This window comes from Panthera uncia, chromosome C2 (genome assembly GCF_023721935.1).
Source record: "Panthera uncia isolate 11264 chromosome C2, Puncia_PCG_1.0, whole genome shotgun sequence".
NCBI classification, from domain to species: domain Eukaryota; kingdom Metazoa; phylum Chordata; class Mammalia; order Carnivora; family Felidae; genus Panthera; species Panthera uncia.
This window is the reverse complement of record NC_064810.1, coordinates 31,918,892-31,942,320: the sequence shown is the minus strand read 5'-3', so window position 1 is coordinate 31,942,320 and position 23,429 is coordinate 31,918,892. Positions and strand designations below refer to the sequence as shown.

The following is a 23,429-nucleotide window of genomic DNA, read 5'->3' as shown; positions in this document are numbered from 1 at the left end:
CACACATATATATATATATATATATATATGGAGGATATGTATATATATAATGTCAAGCTAGCTAACATACAGTGTATATAGTGTGCTCTTGGCTTCAGAAGTAGAGTCCCGTGATTTATCACTTATATGCAACACCCAGTGCTCATCCAACAAGTGCCCTCCTCAATGCCCATCACCCATTTTCCCTGTGCTCCTGCCCCCTGCCATTAACCCTCAGTTTGTTCTCTGTATTTAAGAATCTCTTATGGTTTGCCTCTCTCTCTGTTTGTAATTATTACGTTTTTCCTTCCCTTCCCCCATGGTCTTCTGTTAAGTTTATCAAATTCCACATATGAGTGAAAACATATGAGATAGGTCTTTCTCTGACTGACTTATTTCACTTAGCATAATGCCCTCCAGTTCCATCCATGTTGTTGCGAATGGGAAGATTTCATTCTTTTTCATCGCCAAGTAGTATTCCATAGTATATACGTATGCCGCATCTTCTTTATCCATTCATCTAAACTCCACCCTTTAAAAAGCAGACTACTGTCCTGGGCTCTGAAAAGGAAGTTCAGTATTGGCAACAGACACTTACAGTAATGGCAGACTCTCATCTGTCAACGCACTCTCTCGCCATGAAAGGTTTCAGTGAAATGATGCTGCTTTCTAAAAGGTGCCAAAGGTATTAGGTTCAATGTGACCTCCTCAAATTATGTGTCTGCACTATTTTCTCTAAAAAATTCAAAACGTAAGTATAAGTAAAACATTAAGCCCTTTTAGCTATGCATAAAAACTGGTATGTCCATATAAGACCAATATAATCAGTTAAAAAATAAATCCAGTCATTAAGAGAATTTATGATTGACGTTGAAGAATTATTTTATTACTTTGGCTTGTATATATATATATTTATATATATTCACCATATTGATATATATTTATACATATTATATAAATAAAACATTAATATATATTCATTATCATGTATACTTATATAATATATTATATATTAATATAATATTTATATTATATTTATATATTATTTATGTATAATATATTATTATATATATTTATATACCATCACCCCGCCAATTGTCCTTTCAAAGCCATGGTGTTGTCATTTGTAGTCATCCCTTGGGTATGTCTACTTCATTACACAGCACTTATCTTACACAATTTCCTGTCAACAGATTATGTTCTAAATGTACTACAGGATCCAAAGCAAATATGTTTTTGGTTATAGATCAGTTAGTTACTTTTTACTTTTTCTTTTTCTTCAGCTTCCTAATGATTACTCCAATGTCCAAATAACTATAATATTAAGTCATTTGACCTCAGTTTCTTCATTTATGAAATAAAGGGCTTTGGACCACTTGCTGACTGTTTAGATCTCTTTTAGCCCAACATTTTCATTCATTTCTTTCTTTTACAACTGGAGATGCCGCAAAATTGATTAATACTGAATATGAAAGGAGTTCCCAGTTTGTTGTCTCTGAAATGATTCTACTTTTCTTCCTAAAACATAACAATGTGATTGAATGTTTCAAATTATTTACTTAAATTTAAGCCTAATTCTAAATTACAAAATTATTAATTTTAAAATGGCCTTATATTACAGACTGTCTCAACATAAAAAAATGTGTGTATCATACATGAAATGAACATGAATATTAACATTATAGCATCAAGTTAGGGCGCCTGGGATGCTTGCATTTCAGTCGGTTAGATGTCTGACTCTTGATGTTGGCTCAGGTCATGATGTCACAGTTCATGAGTTCGAGCCCTGCATTGGGCTCTGCACTGACTGCAGAGCCTGCTTGGGATTGTCTCTCTCTTCCTCTCTTTCTGTTCCTCCCCTGCTCTTTCTGTCTCTCAAAATAGATGAATAAACTTAAAAAAATTATAGCATAAAGAAATAATACTGTTATATTCTCCAATTACGTACTCCCAGTTAAATATTATATTAGCTTCTTTATCCTTAAAATGGATTTCTCCTGGATTATTATTTAAAGTATGCACAAGTTATTCTAATTGTGAATAAAAGTATTTTATTTTTTATTGAGATGTAATTGACCTATAACAGTATCGTAGTTTCATGTGTACAACATAATGATTTGATGTTTGTATATATTGCATAATGATGACCACAGTAAGTCCAGTTAGCACCCATCACCAAACATAGTTACAAATATTTTGTGTGTGTGATCAGAATGTTTAAGATTTACCTTCTTAGGAACTTTCAAATATGCAGTAGAGTATTATTACTATATTCACCATGTTGTACATTACATCCCCATGATTTATTTATTTTAGAACTGGAATTTATTTTAGTACCTCTTGACCCTTTTCAACATTTTGCCCCACCCTCTGCCACTTGCAACTAATTTCTTTTTTTTTCCTTAGGTTCCACATATAAGTGAGATCATATTGGATTTCTTTCTTTGACTTCTTTCACTTAGCATAATGCCTTCAGGATCCATCCATGTGGTCACAAATGGCAAGATTTCCTTCTTTTTTGTGGTTGAAATATATATATATATGTATATGTACATATATGTATATATGCACACAAACATATATGTGCACATGCACACATACACACATACATATACACACACATACAATGGAATAAAAAAGAGATGTGGTGTATCCATTGTATTTACCCACTTATCCATTGATAAATACGTAGATTGCTTCCATGTCTTAGCTATTATAAATATACTTGCACTGAACATGAGGGCGCATGTATCTTTTCAAATTAGTGATTTTGTTTCCTTTGGATAAATACCCACAGATGGAATTACTGGATCATATGGTAGTTCTATTTTTACTTTTTTGAGGAACCTCCAAACTCTTTTCCACAATGGCTGCACTAATTTACATTCCTAGCAACAGTGAATGAGGGTTTCCTTTTCTCCACATCCTTGCCAACACTTGTTTTTTCTTGTCTTTTGGATAATAATCACCCTAACAGGTGTGAGATATCATCTCGTGGTTTTGATTTGCATTTCCCTGATGATTAGTCATGTTGAGAATCTTTTTGTGAACCTGTTAACCATCTATATGTTTTCTTTGGAAAAGTGTCTATTCAGATCCTCTGCCTATTTTTTAATTGGATTATTTTGGGTTTTTTGTTTGTTTGTTTGTTTGTTGTTGTGTGAGTTTTTTTAATGTATTTTGAGTATTAACTCCTTATCAGATTTATGATTTGAAAATATTTCTCCCAGTCAGTAGTTTTCTTTCTTTCTTTTTTTTTTTTTTTTTTTTGATGTTTGCTATACAAAAGTTTCTTAGTCTCATCTAGCCACACATGTTTATTTTTGCTTTTGTTGCCTTTACTTCCAAAAGGTTATTGCCAGGATCAATATGAAGCTTACCACCTATTTTTTTCTTCTAGAAATTTTATGGTTTTAGATCTTATGTTCAAGTCTTTAACCCATTTTGAGTTAGTTTTTTTGTGTGGTATAAGATAGTGTTCGAGTTGCATTTTTACCATGTGACTATTCAGTTTTTCCAGTGTCATTTATTGAAGAGACTGTCCTTTCCTCATTGTATATTCTCAGCTCCTTTGTCATAAATTAATTGACTGTATATGCACAAGTAATGCATATTAAATTCTCATAGCCAGTCCTCATTTGCTGTTAGATTGAACCATAGGAAAATGTTGATATTCAACTAAACTTTTTAAATAAGGCAATTTTGTATAGTTCAACCTAAGTCATGCACAAGCACCTTGTCGGTAATGCCTAAAATCCCTTAACTTATGTATATAAGTTACATATAATTTATAAATAAGTACTTAAAAGGGAAGAATAAAAGATAAAAATATTCACATTTATATTTTGGAATATGGAATTAATGTATATGTACACATATGTTTTACTGACTCTGCATTTCTAGTATTTTTATTGGTCTTGGTGTCTTCTGCTTATGTGCATCCCTAGTCCTGTATTGTAAATGCTAGAGTGTAAGGACTGCACTTAATATGCACATGTATTGCTCTCTAGAGATAATGATGATTAAGTTTAGACATATGTTTAATGACATATTGACTTACCCAAAGATAGTTTTAGAAACAGACTCTTAACCATAGAGAACAAACTGATGGATAGCAGAGGGGAGATGGGTGGAGATCAAGGAGGCACTTGCTGTGATGAGCACAAAGTGTTGTATGGAAGTTTTGAATCACTATATTGTACACATGAAACTAACGTTACACTGTATGTTAACTAACTGGAATTTAAGTAAAACTTCTCAACAATCAGGAAACTAAGTACACCGTCTATAAATTTGGAAAATGTCAAAAATCAGAAAGATTGTATTAAATTTTATAGTCAAAGAAATGATTTCAGTTGCTATTAAAAGTTGAGAAATTGCAAGTCCTAAATATATAGTTTTATATCAAAGAAAGAAAATTTTAATAATGGAATTCTCACAAAATTTATTTTTTAGAGAGTATAGTTTCTCCCCCTTTGGGTAGCAGAGAAACTCTTCAATATTTCTAGCTTTGACCAAAACATTTCTTAATAGTGAACTATAGTGAATTAATTAGGCATGAGAGAGAGAAATAAATATCAGTAACTAAAACAATAGTTATGTACCTTCTATGGTGATCTAAATATGCCCACATATCACATTTGAATTTTACAGTTGCCTTAATGAAATGTGTAATATGTACTATCAAGAAATGCTGTAGTCCACTAGCATTTATTCCATCAGTAGTATTGTAGAAAACCAATACTTTACGTCTACTCTTTATTTAACTTATATTCTCTAATGTAAGATCGTCACCCTACTTTAATCTAAAAGTAGCAGGGAAGGGGGATGAACAAATGGAAAATAGAAGAGTGCAGGACTCTGTCTTGTAAGAAACTGAGAAAGAATGAAAATCTTTATGAAGGTGAATAACAATATTAGACTTGTTTTTAGGAAGATCATTTTAGTGGCCTTATGGAGACTATAGTAACGAGAAATATATTGGTAGCAATGACCCTTAGAAAGGCTGTTAATATTTTCCCGAAAGAAAAAAAAAAACCCTACACTATAGAGGTTGGAAAGAAATATCACGACTGATGACAACTGTGAGATAGACTGGATGCCTAACATGATTACGATAATCATATAATTTGTTATCCACATCATAACATTTTTGAGAGTAAAAGAGATTTCTATTAATAGTGAAGATGAAATGGCAGGTATGAATTGGAACTGTCCCAAGCAAACAGGGATGATTTGTCATTCGAGTCATGCTGGAAAGAAGAATGAGAGGAACCTTTGGGAATTTCAGTGGCATAGATGGAGATACAATTTCTGAAGATAGGAAATTCAGGGAAGTTAGTTCCAGGAAACTTTCCTGAGTTCTGTTTTCTGATCTCATACATTAAAATAAAAATATACAGCAGGCAGCTTGAAATTAGGTCTGTATCTATCTCTGGAATTAGATAAATAGTAGAAATGTACATCAGAGTCCCTGGCATACTGGGATGGTTGTGAGCTTTGAAGTAAATAACATCATCAGGGAAAAAAAGGGCAGAAACCAATGGTCTAATATATAAAGTGCTGGGAAGAGTGGGGGTTCACAGAAGTCAAAAGACGATAGAATTTGAGGACACACAAAGAAATAAACAGTGTCAAGTGTTGTGTTGATATAGAACAGGTACTAAAAATGGGCCACTGAATTTGTCATTTAGTTGGTCATTAGTGACCTTTCAAGAGCAGTTCAGTGAATGACACAGAAGAAGCCAGATTTCAACAGGATGACAACAAATTGAGGAATTGAGTAATTCCCAGTAGATATAGTATCGACAACCTAAAATGTAGCTTTTGCTATGTGCGTATTTTTATTGTAAGTGCTTTACACTAAATATTTTAATGCAATCCTCAAACTGTCCTTATGAAGAAGTAGTTGCCCAAAATGACTACTAATAAAACGTGGAACATAAATTCAAATCACACAGACTATTTTAGAGCCTGTTCTTTTAATCCACTGAAGATTGGCTATTTTCTTATCTATTAAGACTAACCAACACAGCACTTAAGATTGTGCTCAAAATTGCCACAGTTCTTTTGAGTTGTTAGGGAGTGATCATCTGCTCAAATGGGGATTGTCAAAATTCCCACATCCTTCAAAGTGGAAAGCTATGTTGTTCTACATCAGCATCTCTGAGTTTCCAATATACTGTACCAGAGAGGTACAATGACATCGGAAAGGCATATTAATTCTACCTGTAACCAATGATTTATGAGGCAAGGATGGAAGACGGGCCAAATGGGGCAGTGACTTCTGGACAGAGAAGAAAGGTCTTGAGTAATTTGTCACAGGTAGACCCGGAAAGGGTAGGGAAGAGAAACAGTCTACTAGGAAGAGTGGAGAGGATTATGTTTCAAAGGGAAAAGACGAGACTTTTTCACATTTGACTAGGTTAGGCCTGATGTTGACAGCTGTTCATAATTTGTGACCTTGAGCAAGTCACTTAATTTTTCAGTCTCTATTGTTTTGTTTGTAAAATGAGAAGTTTGATCCGTAATGTTTCTTCCAGTTGTAACTTTAAAAAATAGGTTTAAATATTTGCTTAGGCTTTGCATTATTCTATTGGATGATATACTGTCTCTGAGAAAAAACCAAAGTCCTATTATTGCCTTGGGGAAAAACCACATGAAAATATTGGGGGGGTAATGAAATGGGTCATAGTGTTTGAAGTTTCATATGAGATCTTTTCTTTGGTCATGCTGTAGAAATATATTTCTCCTTTTGATAACCAGACAGGCCACTGATACATTGCCTGTTGTAAAACAGTGCCACCCACTTTTGGAATAATTTTCTCCCTGAAGTTAAAATCCATTCAAATAATTTCCTGCATATCATTCCTATCCTTCCTACTTTAATGTCTTTCTCTTGAAGTGCTGTTAAGAGAAGTTTAAGGCAGTAACCGATTCATCTGACCTTATAATTATGTGGCTTACAGCATTCTCTCCAAAACTGTAATTATTTCCTACTGAAAGTAACTTGTTCTGCAAGCTTTATTCTTCTAGTAAAACACAAAATGGTTTCTTTGGCCGAGATCTGTTTGTCCAACTGATATGGCAAAGCCTTGAGGGGAAGATAAAAGTTACCTGTTTTGATAGTTGGTAGGCCTGTGCCACATTTTTGGATGCTCATTCTGGGATTGCTTCTTTGACACTTTCTCAGAGAATCTGAGAATTCTTTGGGTGATAAGCAATAAATGGACCACTTTGCGGGGGTTGCTTTACTTCATTTTCCCCCTTTCAGGGGGAATGCTGAATGAAAGATATCTGGGCTGCTGGTGCAGTTGTGCATGATTGCTTTGTAGTGATTCAGCCTTAAAATAGGAAGTGAGGGGCGCCTGAGTGGCTCAGTCGGTTGAGCGGCCGACTTCGGCTCACGATCTCGCGGTCTGTGAGTTCGAGCCCTGCGTCGGGCTCTGTGCTGACAGCTCGGAGCTCGGAGCCCGGAGCCTGTTTTGGATTCTGTGTCTCCCTCTCTCTGACCCTCCCCCGTTCATGCTTTGTCTCTCTCTGTCTCAAAAATAAATAAACGTTAAAAAAAATTAAAAAAAATAGGAGGTGACACACCTTCATGTGGGGACACACTAAGGAGCCAATTTGGATAAAGATTAAGCGGAAAATTATGCATGTTGGTTTGCCTTTTGGAAGCCGCAGGTTCATTTTATTGGTGATTTCCCTCTCCGTTTATCATAACTTTGTTTAAACCCAAACGGAAACATCAGTTTGCAAACATGATAATTAAGTATAGAAAACAATTACGGTAACTCTCACTAACTGATTCTCAGTTACGTCTTGTGGCCATAATGACATAACTCTCTGTCCCTCTTATGCACCTAGGGATAACATCAGCAATGAACCCCACTCATCAAAAGTTCATACCTCAGATTAATTTAGAAGGATATCATATATGGTTTCTATAGGTAAGTATCTTTGCAAATTATAGTGAACATTTCAGCTCTGTGCATTGCTAGGAGAAACTATGACAATGGGCTGTTATACTGGGGTATGAATGGGGGAGTGGGACATTCTGGAAAGTTGCTGACTGAAAACATTAGTATATGGTCAAAAAACATGTTACTCCTCACTTTATAATTTGATTGGGGATAAATGTAAGACCTTTGCTATGGTCTGTTGCTGTTATTTTTAATAATTTAATGAGAACTATGCTATCTCATTAAAATGGTGCTTTGAGGTATCCTTAAAAATGTCTTCCTCCTTTTCCATCTTTGAATGTGTCCTATTTCAGGTCTTCAGAACACAGCTGCCCAGATATGATACTATCATCCATTCCCTGCAAGTACCAAAACTAAAAGTATTGCTTTGTGAAGAGGGCAAATATATACTGAAATTGACTGCCAGTCCTACTGCATTTTGTCCTGGTCACATTTCCCACATTCCCTATCTCCTCAGGCTTCCAAAACCTCCCTTCATCATTGCCCCAGCCTGAGGCATGTATGTGATGATATATACACTCTCCTACTTTACTCTGGAAAGTAATCAGTAGTAATCATTTTCATCTTGTCTTTGCCAAATCGGCCAAAGTGTATTCATCTAGATCTCAGCTGTATTTGTATTTTATCCATGCTTTCTATCTTCCTTCTTTCCTGGTGCAACAGAAAACAACTATTTGTACCATACAACTATTTGCATTAAAAGTTACTTTTGCTCTGAATTGATCATCTCTCACCTGAATGGGAATATGTTTTCTTCAGTCATTTTTCTTTTCAAGATCATTAATATCTCTCTTTCAAAAGGATCATTCATGCCATGCTCTAGGATCCTTTCTTTAAAAGGGAGGGGAAAATGTCTCTCCTTAGAATAATGTCTCTTTCATGGTCCCCTTTTCAGCAAAACTTCTTAAGAGCTATTTATGCTTCCCCTGTCCCATCCTCACTACAGTCTCTCCTCATCATATTTGATAGGCACCCACACTAAGCAGGGCATTGAAACCAATTCTACTCAGAACATCAGCTGTCTACATATTGTCAAATACGATACTTACCTCTCATCTTACCATGACATTTTAGCATCATTTGACAATTGTCCATTTCTTTTTAAAACATTTGCATCTCAGGGCACCTGGGTGGCTCAGTCGGTTATGTGTCCAACTCTTGACTTCAGCTCAGGTCATGACCTCATGGTTCATGAGTTCGAGCCCTGCATCAGGCTCTGCACTGACAGCATGGAGCCTGCTTGGGATTCTGTCTCTTTCTCTCTCTGCCTCTCACCGGCTTGATCTCTGTATCTTTCTCAAAATAAGCAAAAATAAACTTAAAAAAAAAAAGAAACATGAGGGCATTTGGGTGGCTCAGACAGTTAAGCATCCGAGTTCAGCTGAGGTCATGATCTCACGTCTCATGGGTTCAAGCCCTGCATTGGGCTCTGTGCTGACAGCTCAGAGCCTGGAGCCTGCTTCATATTCTGTGTCTCCCTCTCTGTGCCTCTCTCCTCTTGCACTGTGTCTCTCTCTCAAAAATAAATAAACATTTAAAAAAAAGAAACATGGCTTCCACTACACCATACACACCTGGTTGTCTTACCTTGTCCACTACTCTCACTCAGTCTCCTTTTTATGTTCCTTCTCTTCCTGGATCTAAATGTTGGAGTAACCATGGGCTTGGAGCTTATTTCCTCTTGTTTACAACCTTTCTCTAAAAGATCTCTTATAGTTGCCTGCTTATAAATATCACTGTGTGTGTGTGTGTGTGTGTGTGTGTGTGTGTGTGTGTGTGTATGTAATTCCCAGTTTTGTATCTCTAACTCTGGACTTCCTTCCTGCCTTCCTGCCTTCCTGCCTTCCTTTTTCTATTTAAACTCTCCATAATCCTATATCCAACTATTTTTGAGATATTTCCAATTGAATATAAAGTAGGCATTACAAACACTATGTGGCCACAATAAAATGTTTAATTCTTCTGCCTCTCCATTGCGACCTGGCCCTTCCTCTATCTCTGCCATGCCAGTGTTCAGCACTTCCATTCACCCAGAAGCTTATAATAAAAGTATGGAATTTATCATTTATACCTCTTCTTCTCTCTCATCCAATCATTTGACTCTATTTCCAAAATATATCCTAAATTAATGGACCTCTTTCTATCTCCACTATTATCATTCTGATCCATGGTTCTACCCTTACAATCCATTTCTCACACAAAAACAAATCAATTTTATAAAACCTAAATAGAATCACATCACTCCACTACTTAAAGCTGTCCAATGGAACACTTGTTTCATTCAGACAGAAATTCAAATGCCTCATTTGGCCTCAGGATTCTTTCTAACCTGGACCACACCTATTGCTCTAAACCCAGCTTCCACTAGTATCGTGCACTACTGTTTTTCAAGATGACCATTCCTGGTGGTAATATTGCCTCACCTATTATCATATGACTCTGTTTTGTTTTTACATTAGATGCGATCACTATTGGAAATCAAATTATGCATTTCTATGTTGTCTTACTTATTTTCTATATTCCCTAACCTCAGTTCCATATTGCAGCTCCATTTTCCATAGTGGGAATGCTGGCCCCGAACCGTATCAGTATATGCATTTATTAGTTCTACACTGCAACATACATACAAAATATCTACTACTAACAAAAAACATACTAAGTGCATTTCAGATTTCTTTGTAGTTCTTTTTGTCCTTAGAATCTATGCTGCTGAAGTCCAGTCAGGACCCTATAATCAGAGTCGCATAAATTCTTTTTTCTCTGGGATTATATTACTTGCTTGATACAGAGTTGATATTTCAGTTCAAGGTTAGCTTTTCATTCCTTTTTATTGAATATTGTTTTTGAATATTGAAAACATTTATATAATACACATGTCAAAAGTTATGCTCTAATAAAACTTGCTCCCATTCAAATTTTAATGCATTAGAAACCATGGCAAACATATAACTATTAATTTTTATTTAATCATTTAATGAAAACCTGCCAATTCTTTCATTGTTGTACTTTTAGAAGTTTCTTGTTCTTTTTCTCTTTAAATTATGCCGACATCAACAAAAGTGTCTTTTTAAATTTTTATTTATTTATTTATTTATTTATTTATTTATTTATGTTTATTAATCAGAGGGAGGAGACAGAGCATGAGCAGAAGAGGGGGAGAGGGAACAGGAGACACAGAATTCAAAGCAGGCTCCAGGCTCTGATCTGTTAGCACAGAGCCTGACGCGGGGCTCAAACCCATGAACTGTAAGATCATGACATGAGCCGAAGTTGGAGACTTAACCAACTGAGCCACCCAGGCACCCCCAAATGTGTCTTTAAAAAAGTATCGATACTCTAATCTTTTATTCTAACTGTGGTACAGAATATTTGCCATTATGAATATAGTTTTTGCTATTTATTGTTCCTCTATATCAGATAACTTCAACTGTAATTAGTATATTAGGATTAGTCCAAATTTAGGGGAATATCAGCTCTCCAGATGATAGAGTTTCTCTCCACATATACACATAACATGAAACAGATAACAAATTCCAAGGTTGGACTTAGGTTCCTTTCCCCCCGTTTTATCTGTGCATGTGGATCTCGTTTAGCTCAGTCTAAAGTGGGCTTAAATAGTACCTCCCTTTTGGAGTTTACTACAGAGCCATTTATTCACCTGACCAGAGTGATTTTTCCAGAAGTAGCCTATATTCTAATTTATTAATGGTCCATTTTTTAGATTCTTTCAAACACACAATCTTAGGAGATACTCTATTTTCTTTCACAGAGTTGTCTCGTGAGTGAAGATATTCTGGCAGACACATTTTCCTCTCCACTTGCCCCTCTCACTCATTCCCCTGGAGAAGCTGATTAGGGGATTGGGAGGGAGAGAGAGCTACCGATGGACTGGAGAGAGTCCCCGGATCTATCTCTATAGATATCTCTATCCCTGTTTAATCATACAAACACATAAAGTCTCATTTAAGTAGTTAGATAAATACTGTGTATTCCCCTCTTAAAGACTTTACATTCTAAGTGTATCTAAAACTTATTCGTGTGTTGCATGGATAGTTATAGCATAAGGCAGAACAGTACATGGACCGTAGCAGAAATGCCAAATGTTCTGGAAAAGATATGGAAGGTATTAATTTCAGTATGAAGGATCAGTCAAAAGATGCTGTTAACAGTGGTTTTTTAAAAGATTAACCAAGAAATTAGTTGTGAATGTTTCATTCAATTTAACAAGGATGTATCAGCCATGCCTATATGCCTATACATACCACATAGCATAGGTATATGGCACTATGGGAATCACTGGGTAGACAAATATTAGGCAAAACAGCATCAACTTGCAAAGAACTGTAAGGTCACATCGACTCTGCTTTGATATCATCTTCCAAAGCCATTATCCTACTCCTAATTTATCCTATACAAGGCAACCAGAATAATGTGGCTAAAGCAAAGGTTTGAATATTTGGTCCTTTTACTCTAAAAGTTTTAATGGCTTTCCAACTTCTCATTGCACTTCTGTTTTTCATTTATAAAATACCTATATGCATCATTGTGCTGGTGGGCATAGTAAAATATACAAAAATAGACAATAGAGAATAAAAAACGAATGAGATAAAAAAATGACATCAGGGGCACCTGGGTGGCTCAGTCGGTTAATCATCCAACTTCAGCTCAGGTCGATAGTAAGTCCACCATCAGGTTATGATCACACAGATGGTGAGTTTGAACCCACATCAGGCTCTCTGCTCTCAGCTCAGAGCCTGGAGCCTGCTTCCGATTCTGTGTCTCCTGCTTTCTCTGCCCATCCCCCGCTTAAACCCCAGCATGCTCATTTTCTCTCTCTCTCTCTCTCTCTCTCTCTCTCTCTCCCTCCCTCCCTCCCTCCCTCAAAAAGAAATAAACATTATTATTATTTTTTAATGAGGGTAGCCTGGGTGGCTCAGTCAGTTAGGTGTCCAACTTCGGCTCAGGTCATGATCTTGTGGTTTGTGAGTTCAAGCCCCGCATGGGTCTGTGTGCTGACTGCTTGGAGCCTGGAGCCTGCTTTGGATTCTTTGTCTCTCTCTCTGTCCTCCCCCGCTTGTGCGCTGCCTCTCTCTCAAAAAAATAAATAAATATTATTTTTTAAATGAGATCAATATGAAATAAGTCATTTCAAAAATATCTTGCTAACCACGATGGCATTTTACTATAATAAATATTTGAAGGACATATATTATTTGAAGGCAATATACATATACACACATATATACATGCAGGTAAAGTTGTATTTTAAATAGCACTTTGAACACAATCTTCTTTTGATTTTTGTATAGCAATTGTTTTTACTCAATAATACTGATGGGGGCACCTAGGTGGCACAGTTCATCAAGATATGATGATCGGATCAAGTTCAGATCATGATCCCCCCGTTTGTGAGTTTGAGCCCCGCATCAGGCTCTGTGATGACCCTGCAGAGCCTGCCTGGGATTCTCTCTTTCCTCTCTCTGCCCCTCCCTCACTTGTGCTTTCTCCCTCTCTCTTTCAAAATAAATAAATAAACATTAAAAAATTAAAATGTCATTGATGAAGAACTCAATCTCGTATTAATAAGTTACAGCTACTACTGTTTCCATTGTTATTTTCTGGTCTACTGATACCAAAAAAAAAAATTTAGTTCCAGTATTATCTTTTTACACCCCAAGACATAACCTTTCATACTGTGTAAGATGTATGTATTCCATCACACTGGATAATGAAGCCCAAAGTCCTTTATCCGGCTTCAAAATTCTCTGTGACATGACTCTAATCTATTCACCTTAGCACAGGCAGTTTATTTGGAAGCGGAGCTCCCCATCCCCTGACCCAGGCAGCCTCTGCGCATCGTTGCTTTGTCCACGCTAGGCCTCCACTTGCCCACCCTGTCAGCTGTAACAGGACTGCGAAGAGCATCTCTGAACCATGGTTTGCTGCCTCACATCCAGCACAGTAATTGACAAAGAACATAGATCTCATTGGGAGCTCACTCTTGACCTTACCCTATCGGTCGATAGTAAGTCTTCCATAATTTCCAACGAGTGGGATTTTTGCTCTCGTATCTGTTATGTCTTCTTCCGTTCATAAATGGACCAACCTCAATACTACCAGCATAGCAGTAATATTTATTTTTTCTTCCCTGCTCTCTTTTTAATTCTCCATTACATGGTAAGTTTATATGAAAATAATATATATAGACACATATATAAGATATATAAAAATATATTATATATGATATATTATATATTATACATAAATATATAATATATAAATATATATTATTGTATATAAATACATTATTTGTAAATATATAAAATATACAAATATAATACATATATTATATATAGTAATATATATAATATAAAATATATATACATATATATGTATATGTATGTATGTATTTGGGTAAATGAATCAGTAGGTGAACAGAATCTCTGGAATTCTGTATAAACTGCTGTTCACAGCAGGCTCTTTTCCCATATATTTTTAAGTAAATCACACATTCCGATGTGCTGTGTTTGTTTCTAATTAAAACATCCTCAAATAGCTCATGTGAAAAACAATCTCAGGTAATAATAGTGGGTAAAAAAATACTGTGATCCCATAGCACCCAGGCATTTGATATGGGGAATCTTCAACTATTTTCCTGAAATGGTCAGAAACAAGAAATTCACATTGGCACATTGGATTCAATATCCTGCCCTGTTCAATTATTTTACAAAAAGGAATCATTAAAATGTTTAATTTGTAAAGAGCATTTTAATTGTTTCTAAATCTGCAACATGCAAGCTGACTCATTATAGCTTTTATCACTTGAAGATCTATATTTCTGGAAGCTATCTCCTTGAAGTATTCTATTTCTTCACTAGAAAATTTGCATATCTGTTTTTGTTTGCTTATTTGTCCATTTGTTCTTGCATCTGTCAGTTAAGTCATTTTTACTTTTTTCTATATTTTACCAGCTAGCAACTCATTCACAAGGACCCAGTGAGAGTGTTTCTTTTCACAGTCCAGCTCTAGCCCAGGGAGGTTTCATAAGTAGTTTCAAATTCACGACTGATTATTGCATGAGAGTTTCAGGTTTCACATTTTTATCCAGCAAACTTTATGTCGCCTTTAGGATTAGCTGGTCTTGTGGAAAGATAACCCACGGAGGCACAGAGATATTCTCTGCAGCCATGCAACATTACAATGATGATACTGACTTATAAAAAAAAAAAAAATCCTGTTCAGCAGGACTTTATCTTGACCAACATACCAGTCCCTATGCTCTTCAGCTCCGGTGCCATGGTCATAAACTTCTTGAATTTGCAGCCCTAAAAAAAGGAATTTCCAAATATTTGTGACACTTGCACAAAAGAAGCTATAGGATTTAGGATTTACATACATACAGAAAACTTAAAGGTAACTAAAACCATCTAATATTTGATAAATACATATTGGGTTTCTTCTCTGTTTTTTTTTTTTAATTCAAACTTAGCTTTAAGTGTCAAAATTTAAGAAATACAAACAAAGTTCTTATGAATGAAAATTATTCTCACCCATATTTGGGATGGATCTTTCTGAACATATGGCTATAGACAAACAAGCATTCTTGGGCACTCTTCATGTCAGAGTAGCTGACCTTAATTTTAGGGCAACATTATTGTAATTGTCTCAGTATCATCAAATTGAAACTAGTCTGCCAATGAAATTTGATACAGGAAGAAAGCAAGAGAAGTTACTGAACTTTCCTCTATCGGACAAAGTTTTCCAAGGAATGACTGACTGCACCTCATGCCTTTGCTTCTTAAATAGGTATTATGAGACCATCTTATTTTTTTAAATTATCTTTTAAGTCTATTTATTTATTTTGAAAGAGAGAGAGCCAGCATGAGCAGGGGGCGGGGACAGAGAGATGGGGAGAGAGAGAATCTCAAGCAGGCTCCACACTGTCAATGCAGAGCCCCTACACAGGGCTCAATCTCAGGAAGCATAAGATCATGACATAAGTGGAATTCAAGAATCGAATGCTTAACCCACCTGAGCCACCCAGGCGCCCCTGAGACCATATTTTTCTTAACAGATTCATAGTGTATACTTCTATGTAATCATGAATATGTCCATAAATACTTGAAAACAATGTGTGTGTATATATAATTTTCATAACCTAAACATAAATAGATCTTAAAGCAACATTTAGGACGTAATGTCATACTTGACTTGCTAAAAGGGATTAGGCAAGTAAGCCTGAGAAGGAAGTATTCAAAATTAAACTCAGTTTTATTGTTTAGCAATAAACTCTCATATAGCTCGTAATATAATAATTTAAAAATCTGTTCTGGGCCTAATTGAATTTTCTCTGATTTATATGCTCTCTTTATCATAACTTCTTAGTTTTTTCCAATTATTATGTAACTGGCCTTTACTCCCTGATATAAACATCTAACAGATGAATGGCTATTTATATAGTGTTTTCATCTCTACGCATGTTCAGTTGGATATATGTCTTATATTTATTTTTTCTATGCATTTTAAGACATAAATCTAAGAAAATAATTTTGATCATTGTGCTTTCTATGCATATGTAGAATTCAAAAATAGAATGTTAAACTTAGAGGATACAGTGTGATAAAACTATTTGAAGAATAACACATTCAAACTCAGTATCAGGTATAGAAATAGTAGAAAGAGTCTTAACTTCAAAAAACAAAGTAATGAAAGTATTAGCTATTTTCTACAGCTCTGGAATATTATTAAATTGTCAGTTAACCCACCAGCATTTTCTTTTTGGCATCAGTTGACTGCTCTCAATAGCTTGTTTATAAGTGAATAAGATGTTTTGATGCACTGCATATGTGATATATCCAGTCCATCTGCTATGAAAAAGATTGAAATTATCTCTAAATTAAACCAGCAATCCCCCAAATAAACAACTAAATAAATATATAAGGCATATGGCACAAACTGTTACTTTGGTGTATTGTCTAATCTTTTAAAAAAAAAATCACATTTACATTGTAAATCACACACACACACACACACACACACACACACACACACACACACAAAACAAAACAAAACAAACAAAAAAAAACGAAGCTACTCACAGTTAAAGGGGCAGTTAACTGACCTGCCCCATCTTCTATACCAGCAATTCATTTAATGAAACTTAACACCTGAAGGAAGAGGAAATTACTCGTGTAGAAGCTAAATGAGACATGAGCTATGTGAGTACATGGGTTTTGAAAGGGACGTGGAAACTGCCATGCCTACTTTTCTTATCCAGGTTTGCTATATAGCTTAACAGACTAAAAAATGTTTCTTTCTGGCGACAATTGGGCCAAGTAAAAGAAAGGTGGAAAATCTGGCTTAATTCCAGTTCTCAAAGAAAAGCAGAACTGAAAGGAACAGAGAGATGAGACTAGCTGTCATGGATGTGTTTATAATACACCATCTTTAAGAATCCCATGAGCCCGAGCCACTAGGTCCATTTTTTACTTAGTTTCTAACTGTTCAATGCCAATTATTACATTTCAATTAGAAAAAATGTAGATAAAATTACTTATTCTCACATTTTCAAACATGGACAGTGTTATAGAAATTTTTTTTCTCATCCTATTATCAACTTTTCACAGTTAAAAGTTGTGTGTGTGTTTGTGTGTGTGTAACTAGGTAAGTAAGTAAATAAATAAATAAATAAATAAATAAATAAATGGAAAGAAAGAATACTTACAGCTCCCAAGTGGAATAAAATCAGTACAAAAGCTCTATGCAGCTTTCGAGGTAGTCAAAAATAATGACATTTCATTGTATGGCATCGATCTTGCATACTTTAACTTTGATTTAAAAGGAAATCTTGGCAGGCAATTAACCTACATATAAAGATTTGTATAATAGGAAGCTCTTTTTGAATTGCTAATAGGTAATTCCTTTTTTCCCTAGCAGCCCATTGAGGACTCCTATTTTTTAATGTGAACTCTGTCTTCCATCATATATTAGCATCAACTCTTTCAGCTGTCCTTGGTATCTACGATTACATGAGTCCTCCCTAGAGCTGTTTCCTCTTTCCATTTCTTAGGAGGTAGATTCTGAACAAGGGGAAAATAGCTGAAATACGAAGGCCTGCTGGAAAATGCCAGCATCTAAATACATATCTCATCGCTTATGCACCTTGACAACTAAGAATTGATTAAAAGGAATTAGAATGGAAGGAATATAATAAGATAAAAAAAATTCACAGAAATTAGATGTCGTTGTTTTAGAGAAACAGACACCATATATCATGAGAGACCAGTTATTAGTCAAAAAACTTAAGGGTATAAATTGAGACTGCAGTGAAACTTGGTTCAATGACCACATGTGTAAGAGAAAATGTTAGGAAAGTATCGGCCTTACTAAGAATCATAACTTCAGCTTAAATTTTAATAACATCTGGCCTAGGAAACATTAAGTCTTTCCTTACATTAAGTCTTTCCTTATATCCTGGGGCTATATTCAATATCGTCAAATTATTTTACCAGAAAATTGTTTAATTAACAGCATCTATTGTAACTGTGTCCAACATCTTATGCCTTTGAAAATCAAAACCTTTGAAAATCCGGTCATATCATATCTTTCAAAATTTATGTTCCAAATGCCTTGCCACACAAATCTATCTTAGCCAAATGAGTCTGTCGACTTTTCTTTAAGTATACCTCTATCAGTATTCCTACCTGTATTGATTTTTTTCTTGCCAAAAGTCATTAATTCTATATTGTACAGTAGGTACATTGTCACTAAGTGCACTGCTTTTCAAATACGTTCTTGATCAAGTTTTTTTTTTTTCCTAGTTTCAATCACTATTCCAACTCTTTGTTGTTTAGGAGAAAAGAATGGGGTGTAGCTTCCTGATTGTGCCATTCAAAGTGCTACCTCTTTCTCCAACTTAATGTGAGATCGGATTCGATGATCCTGTTCTTTCATCTTCCTGCCTGATGAAAGATGCAATAATATAGGTGTGAAGTGATAAGAGTTAGACTAAACTGGTGATAGTAAAATGGAGATTAAAGATATCTAAGTAAATAGAAGAGATGAACTGAACATTAGAAAGTGATTGTGAAACATGAGAAAATACGGCTGTGGGGATAGAGCTGGGTTTTATGGAGAAATAATGAGTTCCATTTGAACGTATTAAATTTGAAGAGATATACAAAACTACATTTGGTACATGTATTCCTCATAATGTGCATATCACTATAAATATATATTTATACATGCATGTTAACGTATAGAGTTTCATATATAAGGCCATGAATTCTTTCATTTATAGGCAAAATAATAAAGCTTCAAGTATGGTTTTCATAGTATACAGTTTTGCCTTAAGTCCTGTTGGACCTTGGTCATGATCTGAGTGCACTTCCATTATATGAGGCTAGAGATTAGGTAAGACATTAGGGTGGAAGATTATACTAAAAGTGACATAAACATAGAAGTGGCAGTTGAATACATGCAGGATAAACTGGCACAGTTAGCCAGGAGGGAGAAACAGTGACAGTGTCTCACACAGCCAAGAATTATCCTACTGAAAAAAACAAAAACAAAAACAAATTACTTTTGTATCAGTTAACTATTGTTGCATCACAAATCATACTAAAGTTTATGGTTTATAACAACCCATTTTTATTATTTCACAAAAGTCTAGAGTCATCTGGGTGTCTCTGCTGATGGAGACCACACTCAGCAGCCACACTCACCAGAACTCAGCTGAGTTTGTTCATGCATCTTCAGTCAACTGGAGAGTTGGCTGAAAACTGGCTAGTCTAGGAAGCCCTCCGCTGGATATTTGTCTTAGTTCCACATGGCCTCTCATCCTCAGGCAGGGGATCTTAGTCTTATTATTATAGCAGGGGCATAATTCCAAGAGAGAATCAGCAGAAGTGCTCAAGGCTTCTCAGAGCCTTGACATGGCAAGGGCACACTGTCACATTGTTTTAGTTAAAATAAGAGTCAAAAGGCCAGCTCAGATTTAAGGTGTTCAAGTTGCTTGTTCAAGTTTGCACAGAAAGAGACATAACTGGAGCTAGACTTCAGGCCTTCCCCTGCTCCAGTGCTCTTTGCATTCTGCTGGGCACCAAAGTATCACGCTACACTGAATCAAGGATGCAACAGTATTGCAAATAGTTGTTCCTGCAAGAAGTTTACTTTTCTTCTGAGCATATGAAGTGCAAAGACGTGGAATTATAACGCTTAATGCATGCAATTAAAAAAATAGGAACATAAAAAAAAAGATCTCCCAAGGCAGCCTCTGATTAATTGCAATAAGTAACAGAATTCCACAGAGAAAGAGATTAAAATAGCTGCATGAAATGCCTTATTAATCAGTGTTTTAGAACAAATTTTGGAGCATTTTGTGAAAAAGAGAATACGAGAAGAATTTTTTATATATTCTCAGGATCAATCATAGATTCTCCACCCCAGTGCATGAACTTACATGTAGGGTGAACGCAAAGCAAAATCCTGAGAAATCCAGGGACAGAAACAGGAAGTTTTAACCGGGTGGGAGGTAACAGTGCTGATTCTAAAGCGCAGCTAGGAAGGCATGCCTGGTGGGGGCGCTACAACGTTAGACACAGGACAACAAGACTTCGGACAAGGTGGAGGGCATGGGAAAAGAGATTTCCCAGACTACTTACTTCTGGATGCTTATAAGGCAACCCTACTTAAGACCTAGAGTGGTGTGTGTGTGTGCGCGTGCGCGCCCTCGCACGCCTGTGAGGGGGGAGGAGGGAGAGAGGGGGGAGGGAGGAACAGGTGGGGAGGAAGTTGATTCCATATCTGCCTTAAACAAATATATAACTTAAAAGCACATTAAATATTTACTTTCTCTGCAATCAAAAGTGTAAGTGCATGGAGGAGGTAATGCGGGGCGGTGGTGGAGGTGGGGTTGGAGGTGCACTGAGGAAGAATTCATGTGAGTCAGCGTCAGAACCGTCCCTCCAATTAGTCAGGATTTTACCTTGTTACGGAAACCCTGCTAATCTGCTTTGTTAAAATAGTCCAGTCCTTGGTCTATATTGTTTGGATTATCAAATTTTAAACATTTGACATGTTCAGGTTTATGGTTGATGTGCTCAGGAACACATCACTCAATCTGAAATTAAGATAACAGAGGAGGGTGGCTGGAACACACAGAAGCAGAGCAGTTGGGCTCTGATGAGCGAGGCCGCTGTGTATATCAAGGGAACAGCACTTAGCTGCTCTTAATGACCACCTTTCCTCATTAGTGCAAACTGTGATGAATTACTAAGTGACACTATGGACAAAATAATATATGACACCGAGATAATGAAGAGTATAAACATGCATGTGGGGCAGAAACTACATCTAATAAATTAATTAGAAATAAAGTAGGGAGTAATATTTCAGAATAAAAGAAGTACAGTTCTCCTACTGGAAAGTGGTTCTGCAATGGTTTTTCTGCTCATTGCTCAATTAAGTCCCTGACTACTACTAAAAATCATTTTGTATTAGAATAATTGTGTAAATAGAAACATTATCTAAATACCCTTGCTGTTTCCTTAAAGATATTTGGCAGGATTTGATTATTTGTACAATGTTATATTATGTCAAGAAATTATTGGAGAAAAGCTGTTAAATTTTTAATTTCTGCCAGAACACTTTAGGTGGCAAGAAAATGAACTTTTTAATACCCTGGCAACCGATTAAATAACATCTTTAAATATGGCTTGACATTTATTTGAAAGACTTGTGTATTTTTTCCTCTTTTTATTAAATTATGGCTGTCACCACATAAAGATGAAAAGAATATATTTTTTTAAAAGACCGCAAATACAATAAGCAGCCATCAGGTTTGTTCGGTCTATTGAAAAACTTGCTTTTCTCAACACGTTGACTTCTTAATCATCTTATCATCTTAGAGCTCTGCTATATATTTTGCTTAATGATCTAGTCATATATTTTTAATTTTCCCCAAACAGTGCAGTTGTTGATGGTATATGTTTCTGCCATTTGATGAATTAAAGTGGAAGCGGTTACCCTAAATCTTGGCCTTCTGTTTTTGATTTCCCTTGAAATAATCTCTTCGTCCATTCTTTTCTAACCAGGCCTCTCCTCAATTAAACACAAGTTTGAATAATAACTATTAAACTCGTTTTTCCTACTTTTAAGCTTAGAATACTACTCCTTACATATTGCCTTTTTAACATGGAGTAAATGAGTGGATTTAAATTTTAGAACTTGAGGGGCGCCTGGGTGGCGCAGTCGGTTAAGCGTCCGACTTCAGCCAGGTCACGATCTCGCGGTCCGTGAGTTCGAGCCCCGCGTCAGGCTCTGGGCTGATGGCTCGGAGCCTGGAGCCTGTTTCCGATTCTGTGTCTCCCTCTCTCTCTGCCCCTCCCCCGTTCATGCTCTGTCTCTCTCTGTCCCAAAAATAAATAAAAAAAAACGTTGAAAAAAAAAATTAAAAAAAAAAATTTAGAACTTGAGGCATCAGTAAACATATTTGAAAAAGAGCTTCTGACAAATGCTTCTGAAGACGATCATTCTAGAGACCTAAGTCATAATGTCGGCTTCTGGTGGACCCTTCACTAGTAACTAGATGTAAGCAGTGTTATATACAATGCAGAAGTTTGGGAAAGAAGAAGGACTGTGTAGTTTCTACATGAGTCCCAGTTGATTGGGAAACTCAAAAATGAATTAAGTTCAGTCTTAGATAAGAGTAAGAGGTTTTGAAAATATTTGGAAGATATTAAAATATATTTTAAAATGTATTAAAATAGCAACCTTTAGCTAGTTAAAATAATAAAGCTAAATGCATTGGAAATAATGTATAATGTGGATACTGATTCCCAAAGCAAGACTAACCCTCCAGACCATTTCATTTTAATTTGAGTATAGTTGACACAATGTTACATTAGTTTCAGGTGTACAACCTGGTGATTCCACAAGTTTATACATGGTGCTAGGTTCATTAGGAGTGTAACTACCAACTGTCAGTATATAAGGTGTTACAATATCATTGACTATATTCTTTATGCTGTCCCCTGAATTTTTCATTTCATAACTGGAAGCCAGTATCTCCTGCTCCCCTTCACTCATTTGGCCCATCCCCAAACCCCTCTCCTCTGACCACTATCAGTTTGTTCTTTGTATTTTTTAAATCTGATTCTGCTTTTTGTTTACTCATTTGTGTTTTTAGACACCACGTATGAGTAAGATCCTATGGTATTTATCTTTCTCAATTTGGCTTATTTCACTTAGCATAGCACTCTCTAGGTCCATCAACATTGTCACAAATAGCCGAATCTCATCCTGTTTTATGGCTGCATAATATTTCAGTGTGTGTGTGTGTGTGTGTGTGTGTGTGTGTGTGTGTGTTACATCTTCCTTATCCATTCATGTATTGATGGACGCTTGGGCTGCTTCCATATCTTAGCTATTATAAATAATGTTGCAATAAACATAGGAATGCATGTACCT

At 35.8% G+C, this 23,429-nt stretch overlaps 1 pseudogene; it reads right to left on the bottom strand.

Moving 5' to 3' along the window:
- Positions 1–23,429, bottom strand: part of LOC125921531 (uncharacterized) — a 67,947-nt pseudogene that overhangs the window by 20,861 nt on the left and 23,657 nt on the right.